Source organism: Sebastes umbrosus, chromosome 7 (assembly GCF_015220745.1).
Source record: "Sebastes umbrosus isolate fSebUmb1 chromosome 7, fSebUmb1.pri, whole genome shotgun sequence".
Lineage (NCBI taxonomy): Eukaryota > Metazoa > Chordata > Actinopteri > Perciformes > Sebastidae > Sebastes > Sebastes umbrosus.
In genome coordinates this window covers 9,737,900-9,747,147 of record NC_051275.1, presented here as the reverse complement: position 1 = coordinate 9,747,147, position 9,248 = coordinate 9,737,900, and the positions used below count along the sequence as shown (strand labels likewise).

At 38.9% G+C, this 9,248-nt stretch overlaps 1 pseudogene; it reads right to left on the bottom strand.

The window, feature by feature from the left end:
• Positions 1-2,762: 2,762 nt before the first annotated feature.
• LOC119491196 lies at positions 2,763-8,775 on the bottom strand (annotated as a pseudogene).
• Between the last annotated feature and the right edge of the window lie 473 nt (positions 8,776-9,248).

The window sequence follows — 9,248 nt, the reverse complement described above, 5'->3', positions numbered from 1 at the left end:
TTGGTCCACAAAAATGTCCCCACCCTTTGGCGGCCACAGGTTGAAATTTGGCATGGAGGTCAATTGTGTGTGTGTGAAGGTGTCTTTGGGTTCATGCCAACTGGCAAAACAGGGGGTGTGGCAGTGAGAGTGCACCTGTAACAAAAAGGTGCATAACTTCAAAACAGATTCACCTATTATGGCCAAACCCATTTGTATGAAGGTATTATTGGAGATAAACACCTGTGACCTGTGGAATTTGTAGTTGTAGGAAATAGTCACACATGTGTAACAGTAAATTTGAAGTCGTCTCAGTCCTGTTCCCTTTCAGAGTCTGCTGGGTATAGTTACCATGTTCCCAGACTAACCTGTTGAACCAGAATCAGGGTTTGGGTGGAGAATGACCTCTAATCCCAATTTCAAATCATCATAAGCCTTCTGCTTTAAACAGACAAAGTGTAAAATAAATCTGCCGTCTTCAGAGCCTTATTCCAAGAGTTTGATTTTGACAAAGTGAGGGCGTGGGTGTGTTTGGTTGTAGTAAATGCCTCTGAGATGACAAATGAAACATTAACTACACTCTTGTGTTTGATTTAGTACTGGGAAAATTAAAGTTTGTGGCTATGAATTTGGACTGCTGTTACCCGTTTTAAACGCTAGCTGTCCGTCCTACATATTACTCCTTTAAAACAAAACAGCAAAAAAGATAAAACAAACAACGTACAGTAAGACATTTTACATAAAAGAAACAAACTACAGACTTAAAACAAACAGCAAACTAAATCAAACAATGAATTAGCAGTGTTCAGTAACAGGACATACAGTGGTAAAATAGTCCTTATTCCTGTTTTTATACTCATCCATGCTTATAAACTAATCTAGTTTAAAGTGACTCTGTAGCTCACACCGAGATGAGTGTAAAAACTTTAAAAGCACTTTCACCAAGCTTGAGCAGCAGCTTTAAATTTGCCCCATTAGTGATTATTGTCAACAATACGGCCTAGTGTCAGTGCTTGCAAATAGGAGTACCAAACCACCAACTATTAGCTGCGGCTGTTTTTTTTAATTTTTTCTCTTTTTAAAAAGACTCCTTTCAGAAGAAATGTGATGTCCCTCAAACCATCCTCCAGGGAGAATTCAAAATGTCAGATGGATCTATGTCCCTGTTGATACTGGAGTTTGAATGATTCTCATTCATAACACACTCGCAGGCACACACTCATACTGTACACATGTAAGATTCAGTGTGTGTCATCGCTACAACGAAGACAAACACTTTACATTTGAAAGATCTATTAAAACAATTCTGAATTCATCAAAGCAAAAGCATTATGACTGAGCTCTTATGATTGCAGTGATATTTTTGAAGATACTTTTTTTTTAATTTAGTCATTCATTAATTCATAAACATTCATGCGGGGCGGCTGTCGCTCAGTGGTAGAGCGGGACCAAATACAGAGAGATTCAGGTGTGCATAGGAACTGAGTAAAGACCCACGCTTCCAGTTCTGTGCTCGAAGAAAAGAAGGTTCTCCAATAATAATCTGATCATCCATTCAAGCTCCTGAAAACTTGGTTTCTTAAAGGACCAGTGTGTAACATTTCGAGGGATCTATTAGCAGAAATGGAATATAATATTCATAACTATGTTTTCATTAGTGTATAATCACTTGACACTAAGAATCATGAGCTTAGAATGAGCCCTTTATATCTACATAGGGAGCGGGTCCTCTTCACAGAGTCCACCATGTTGCTCCGCCATGTTTCTACAGTAGCCCAGAACGGACAAACCAAACACTGGCTCTAGAGAGAGCCTTTCGCATTTTTACGTTACTTGAAGGCCACCATAGCTTGTGAAACTGCAGTAACGTGAGCTGCAGAATGCAAAACCGTGGTACCGCCAACCACCATATGACTTTGTTGCTCCTAAAGTGGTGTTATGGTAAGAATGGGCTCTGAGCGAGACCAACAGCGTTTCCACGGTTTTGCACTCGGCGGCTCACGTTACCGCAGCCTTGGAAATGGAGGAGTGAGTGGAGGGGTACCCAGTTCTGCAGTTACCGACAGTAGACGGTGGTCGGCACACCCCCGGTTTGGTGAAACAGACAGGAGTACCAGCATGGGAGCAAAGTAATGTACTGCTGTAGACGGGGACAGCAGCATAACGTATTTTAGCCCTCTAAAAGAAAGGCTCACCTAAAATAAGATTCATATCCATTTAAGTGTATGCTATATTTCGAATATTTTCACCGCTTCATCTTGCCGTCAGACAGCCCTTTCCGATGGGGAACTGAACTGAAAGTGAAACTTATCTATGTTGTCTTCAAAGACGCCAGACATTGTAGCGACAGTATAGATGAGTTTCACGTTCAGTTTAGTTCCCCATCAGAAAATATTCTAAATATAGAGTACACTTATCAAACTGATATTGACTTATTTTAGGAGTCTGAAATATGTTTTGCTGCAACCACCGTTCACAGCAGTATATAACTTTGCTCCATGCTGGTACTCGTGTCTGTTTCTCGTGTGGGGGTCTGTAGGTAATACACTGACTATGGATAAGTCCCTCATACAACCCCACTTCAAAACACCCGAACTGTCCCTTTAAAACTCAAAAATGTCCTTCTCTGGGTGTGGTTTGAGTTGATTCACTAGACTGGCATCTGTCATCAGATTATTTGTTTTACATTGTTAAATTAAACCTGTCTTCACCTTTTTCTAACACACCTTAACTCACTCTAAACCAGCGAAACCAGAAACTTTCGTGTCAAATAACCAGTATGATCACAGTATAAGGTAGCATTGTGTTCATGTAGGAACCCATCACGTGTTTATTTATAATGTGCATCAATAATTCCAATAATTCCAATCAAAATCTCAAATCAAATCTTTACAATCAAATGTAAATTATTACAGTTATAAGTTATCACCAACATGAATGCTTAAGCAGTGCTGTACAAAACCTTTACCTTATACACCTGCCTTATCTTGCCTGCCAGGATATCTTCCCATAATTTATATGACCGAAACAATGACAAGCCAATATCAGGAATTTGATGGAAAGCTTTTTATGCGAGACCAGAGAGTCTCTCACTGAGCTCCCACAGCTTCTTTGCAGCAGCGTCATCCTTGGCTCTAGCATAGACGTCTCTTACAGTGCAGTTAGAGAAGTAACGTCCAGTGAAAGGTTCGATCCCCTCCTCGAGAGCACAATGCAGGGTGGTCTGGGATCCCTGAACGGTGTCTTTGAAGAAAAACACAACCATGGGCTTTATGAGCATTTGCATTACTGAGCCGGTGTTCCTCGCCAGCTCAGTTTTGATAGCTCCTGCAAAAGCATAAAATAATGTAGTTTTAGTTTTAATGTATACATACTAAAATAAACACACACTTTATGGTCCTGTTGGTGTACATACAAAATACATTATAATTACATAAAAATTCATTATTACAAATATTGATATTGTCTTTCCCTCCACCCAAAAAGGGTCCTCGGCCATGCTAGCAGCCTAACATCAAGGGATCATCAAAGTCATTAGGATACATCCTCTGGGGACCTGGATGTCTGGTCCAGATTTCATGGCAATCCTTGGTGGACTGACCAACCTACATTGCTATCCCTAGAGCACGGGTCAGCAACCTTTATTATCAAAAGAACCATTTTAAACAAAAAAAGTCATAATCTTACGAGAAAAAAATCGTAATATTACGAGAATAAAGTCATAACTTTACAAGAAAAAAAAGTCTTAATATTACGAGAATAAAGCTATAACTTTACAAGAAAAAAAAGTCTTAATATTACGAGAATAAAGTCATAATATTACGAGAATAAAGTCATAATATTACGAGAATAAAGTTATAACTTTACAAGAAAAAAAGTCTTAATATTACGAGAATAAAGTCATAATATTACGAAAATAAAGTCTTAATATTACGAGAATAAAGTTATAACTTTACAAGAAAAAAAAGTCTTAATATTACGAGAATATAGTCATAATATTATGAGAATAAAGTTATAACTTTACAAGAAAAAAAGTCTTAATATTACGAGAATAAAGTCATAATATTACGAAAAAAAAGTCTTAATATTACGAGAATAAAGTCATAATATTACGAAAATAAAGTCGTAATATGACGAGAATAAAGTCATAACTTTACAAGAAAAAAAGTCTTAATATTATGAGAATAAAGTCATAATATTACGAGAATAAAGTTATAACTTTACAAGAAAAAAAGTTTTAATATTACGAGAATAAAGTCATAATATTACAAAAAAAAAAAACGTGATATAACAAGAATAAAGTCATAACTTTACGAGAAAAAAGTCGGAATATTACGAGAATAAAGTCCTAATATTACGAGAATAAAGTCATAATATAACGAGAATAAAGTCATAAATTTACGAGAAAAAAGTTGTAATATTACGAGAATAAAGTCACAATACTACGAAAATAAAGTCGTAATATTACGAGAATAAAGTCATAACTTTCCAGGGAGCCACTGGAGAGGGGCTAAAGAGCCGCATGTGGCTCTGGAGCCGCAGGTTGCAGACCCCTGAACTAGAGCCTCGACACTCGTTGCATTGAACTGTATTAAACTTCCTCAAACACCCCCATCGTGCCCCATTTTATGAACCAGTGTAGTACAATTCCTTGTTTTAAAATCTTATTTCCCATCTTCTTTGCATTAGTTGAATGGTGACATAATCTGACCACTGACCTGGATGGAGGCAGTAGCAGGTGACCTTGGTTCCCTGCAGTCTCTTGCCCAGCTCATGGGTGAAGACGACGTTGCACAACTTGCTGTCGGAGTAGACCTGGAAAACCTCTATGAATGAGGTTCCCAGTCCCAGAGCTTTGTGGGTGTTCAGGCAGTCAAAATCAATTTTTTCCCCAGTTATGTGCCATAGACGACACGGTGACCACTCTGCTGTGCTCACACTCCTTCAGCCGATCCAGCAGCAGGTTGGTTAACAGGAAGTGACCAATGTGGTTGACGCCAAACATCATCCCGAGTCCATCCTCTGTTCGACCCTGTAGGTAAACACCTGTAACAAAAAACATGGAGAGAGCTTAATCCTGTTGCCAGACATGGCAACATCAAAACAAGCAAGGCTTTAAACTATCTAATATCTGTGGAAGAGTATAATGATTCCTTGACAGTCTGGAGTCACAAGAACAGTCAACATGATCGTGATTTCAGAGAACTCGCATGTCTTCTATATCTTGCATTACGTACTTGCTGAGTTGACTATGACACATTTCTGTCCAGAAGGGTAGACAAGCATACATTGCCTATCCTCCAGCAGACATGAAAAAACTAAGATCCCGTCTCTGCACAGAAAATTGATTCAACACGTCACAGTCCCCAAGTGATCAAATTACAGCAGCTATTACCTGTAAACTCAGTTGAAGGATCATTTCAGTTTATTACAACTTGGTCATATTTTTTTAATTTCCATCAGTTAAGGTTCCCATTACACACACTAAAGTAATTCCTAAGATCCAGGAACATGTAAACATTGCTATACAAAGTTTGATAGGTCAAGAAGATCAGACATGTTGTAAAGAAGCCATTACTTTAGCCAAATGATCCGAACCATTTTATATCAAACTAAAACTGAAAATAATTACACCCAAAATGTCAGGAATAAACCCTCACTGCACAGGAAATCTGTATGCAATATAAATAATGGCTAGAAAAATAAAAGCTGTAACAAAAAAGGTGCAATAGATTATATATTAATTAATATTAATATAGCAAACATCTAACTATAAAGCAAGGAATCTCTGTATGTCTGTCTGTCTGTATGTGGGTGTGTCCTTCGCATATCTTGAGAACCATTCATCCAATCTACTTCACATTTGGGGCGTGCATTGCTGGGGACCCAGGGACATGCAGTGTCAAAGTTGGTGCAATTTGGACACGCTACACGTTCAATATTAATAAACTTTGAATAAACAAGTGATAGCGCTATGTGCAGCAGCGGGAGTGGGGCTTCAAGGCTATGCGGACTGAGTTGAGCATGTCGTCTGCAGCTGGCCTTTACAGGCCGCAGCTCATTGACTACAGTTCACTTTTGCTGCTGGATATACTAACGTTACAACCAAACTCTTTTTCACTTCTCTGGAGTCAACAAGCGCTCTGCGCTCCCTGACAACGCTGCAAGCATCACTTCCGGGGACCAAACCATTGGCCCGTTCCGAATGGGGAATCTAACGTTAGTTCAAGCTGCTAAACTGCAGATTCAGTTGGGGAAAATTAGATTATTTTAACATTAGCATCATCATATATGACTCAGCAGCTGTGGTAAAATCTAAGTACTGGTTTGCTGAGTTTGTTAGAAAAACACCTAAAGTACACATTAATACATTTTCATATAGGTTCACGATCATATCCATAATAAATATAAATATGTAGAATTGTTGTACGCATCAAAAGTTTTTTAAATACCCCTTTTTGTGCATGTAAACCAATGCCCTATGTTCTAAGTAATAGGACACTTTTAATTAAACCATCTGAGCTACATCAGTAATCAGGGACTACTGGATAAGAATGAGAGCAGGAGCTGTCAGAGGAGGAGAACTCAAGGAAGGAAGGCTGTGGAAACTAAGAGTGACACTCCTGCCTGATCTCTCTTTCTTTCTCCAGGAGAACCACAGCCCTTAAAGAAAGGAAAGTGACCACCCCGATCCAGGAAGAACCTAAGTTTCCTTTACACCCCTGCCCTTTTTCCTGACAGTTGATAGAGACGAGTATTTTTTGGTTAGTCCACCCCTGTGTGCCAGTCTGGTTTCACCTCCATTACCACTGTTCAATTAATGTTTCATATCTTTCATATCATGATAAAGATGTACCGATGTTCAATGTACCAAGGTGGTCACAAACAAAGCTGAAACATTTACAACTGCTGCCCACATCATACCATGTTAAATTATCCTTTATTAGTAGGAATAATAGAGTTATCTTTCTGCAATAAACTTTGAAGTTGTTGTTAAAATAAAACTTTAAATGACGCAGTGAAGACAGATAAGGATGTAAACCTCTAAAACAAGGGTTTCTGATGCTGTGCAGGTTAATGATCACTGCGATGAACAATCTAACCTGCGTTGTTGATGAGGATGTCCAGTCTGGGTTCAGACTTCAGAAAGGTCTCAGCAAAACTGCGAACAGACTTGAGACTCCCCAGATCCAACGGCATGAACACTACCTGATTACTGCCACTCTCCTGTGGGAGATAATGGAGCAGTATTAGCACACTGAATGAGAAGTTGAATATAAAATAATAAGATGCATTGTGAAATTTTGGAATACACTTGTTTGTTATCAATTGTTTCTTAATCTCTGTGTGGCCACATGACTATCTAGGATACTTCCCCAAAAAGTGTTGTGCAACAGTGTTTTATTAGAGTGGACCAGCAGACAGAGTGATATCAGCTATACCATCTACCTCTGCTGCTAAAAATATGCTAAGTATTAACATTCTACACACAATAACATCAGCACAACATCATTATTAGCAACTCATAAGCTTACATAATATGACCCACGAGCTCGTCAACAAGGCATTTAGGACAAAGAAGCTTCTCTTGGAAGAAGAAACGGAGCTTGATAGATTTCTACTCACCCTCTTCACTTCCTCAAGAGCAGCCTCTCCTCTCTGCTTACTGCGACAGGCTAGAATCACTCTGGCGCCTCTTTTTGCCAGATCTATGGCCGTAGTCTTCCCGATGCCTGTGTTGCTGCCTGGAGATCAAAAAAATGAGAGCCGCAGGTGATGGGGATGTCACTCTTTTCAATTGATGCAATTAAATCCTAGTGCAAGGATGATAGTCCTTTTTTTTCATGATGGAAGTTATGTTTATTTACATTAATCAGGTTAGTATTGAGATTTTATGGGATCACTCAGAGTTGATGCGTGCTAGGGTCGACTTAATGCGGTTGCAAGTGCACAATGCATGCAAGAGTAACTTACATTTTTGCTGCATGAAAATACATTACCGAATCTAATGAACAGAACAAACATATACACCTGGAGGAGAGAATACTCCCCACTTGGCCTGTTGCTCGCGCGACGTTGACTTAACGGCAACAGGTGTCGCTGTTAACAAGCAATTTCTGATTCTTACATAGAGCCCCTTTAAAAGAACTTTTCTGGGCTGTACTTTTGTCAGACCATTTCAAAGTTGATGATGGAATCTCCTTCATATTAGATGACAACTGTCTGATTTTTAATTCAAGAATATGAGGACTTTGTTATGAACCTGATCTGATACCTTGCTCCATCCCCTAAATCTAATTTTAGCCCTTTACTTTCAAATTCTCTATTTTATATTCATAAAGTTTTGTTTTCATGTAGAGTTGCAGTCACAGTCTGTTTGCAACTGAAATCACTGGAAAGCTATAAAATGTGCTGTATATATGAGATTTTTCTTCCCGCACAATTTCTCAAAAGTAGTGCATACATCTAATCAATAGTCTATAATTAAAAAAAAGCCAGTGGCTATGACTTCTGCCACTCTGATGACACACGGCAGTCTACAAAAAAAACAAGAACCTTTACTCACCGGTCACAATCACAGTTTTCCCATCCAGCTGTTTTTTACTTGTGCACCGCTTTCCCTTCACCACAACATGACGGAAAATGTAAGCAATTCCTACAACTACACCCACGGTCACCAGAAGACAGACAGTAGACATTGTTCAGGCCTCGGTTACTTGCACCATACTGATTGCACTCTGGCTTTCAGAGTGAATTTGTGCAATGAGGCAAGCAACCTCAACCATTTCCTGTCTGGGCGTGACAATGTGCTCCCTGTTATCAAGATACAGATATGTTTAAACAAGTTAGTAAAATGTATTAAACTTTGTTCTGCATTTTAAGGAAAGCTCAAAGTGAAATCAATATTACATACAGTCCATATTTTGTTTAACCATCATGGACACTTTAGCAAAAGATGTGTTGTGGAGTAATGCTGTGTTAAATCAAAGATAATGTCTTGCAAAGGACTTCTCCTCTCCTTGACCGTCTAGCATAATTTAATAGGAAAGCAGCAGCACCACCTGCAGTTGCAGACTGGCATTTCTAGACCTGCAGATGTAGACACAGAGCTGCAATTTTTGCTGCTTGTAGGCAGTATATTTTTTCCATCATTTGGCAAAAATTCCATAATAACCTTTCAGCATATTGTAATTCAAGTGTTCTGAGAGAAAACTAGACTTCTGCACCTCCTCATGGCTCTGCTTTCAGTCTTTAAAACACCTATAGCC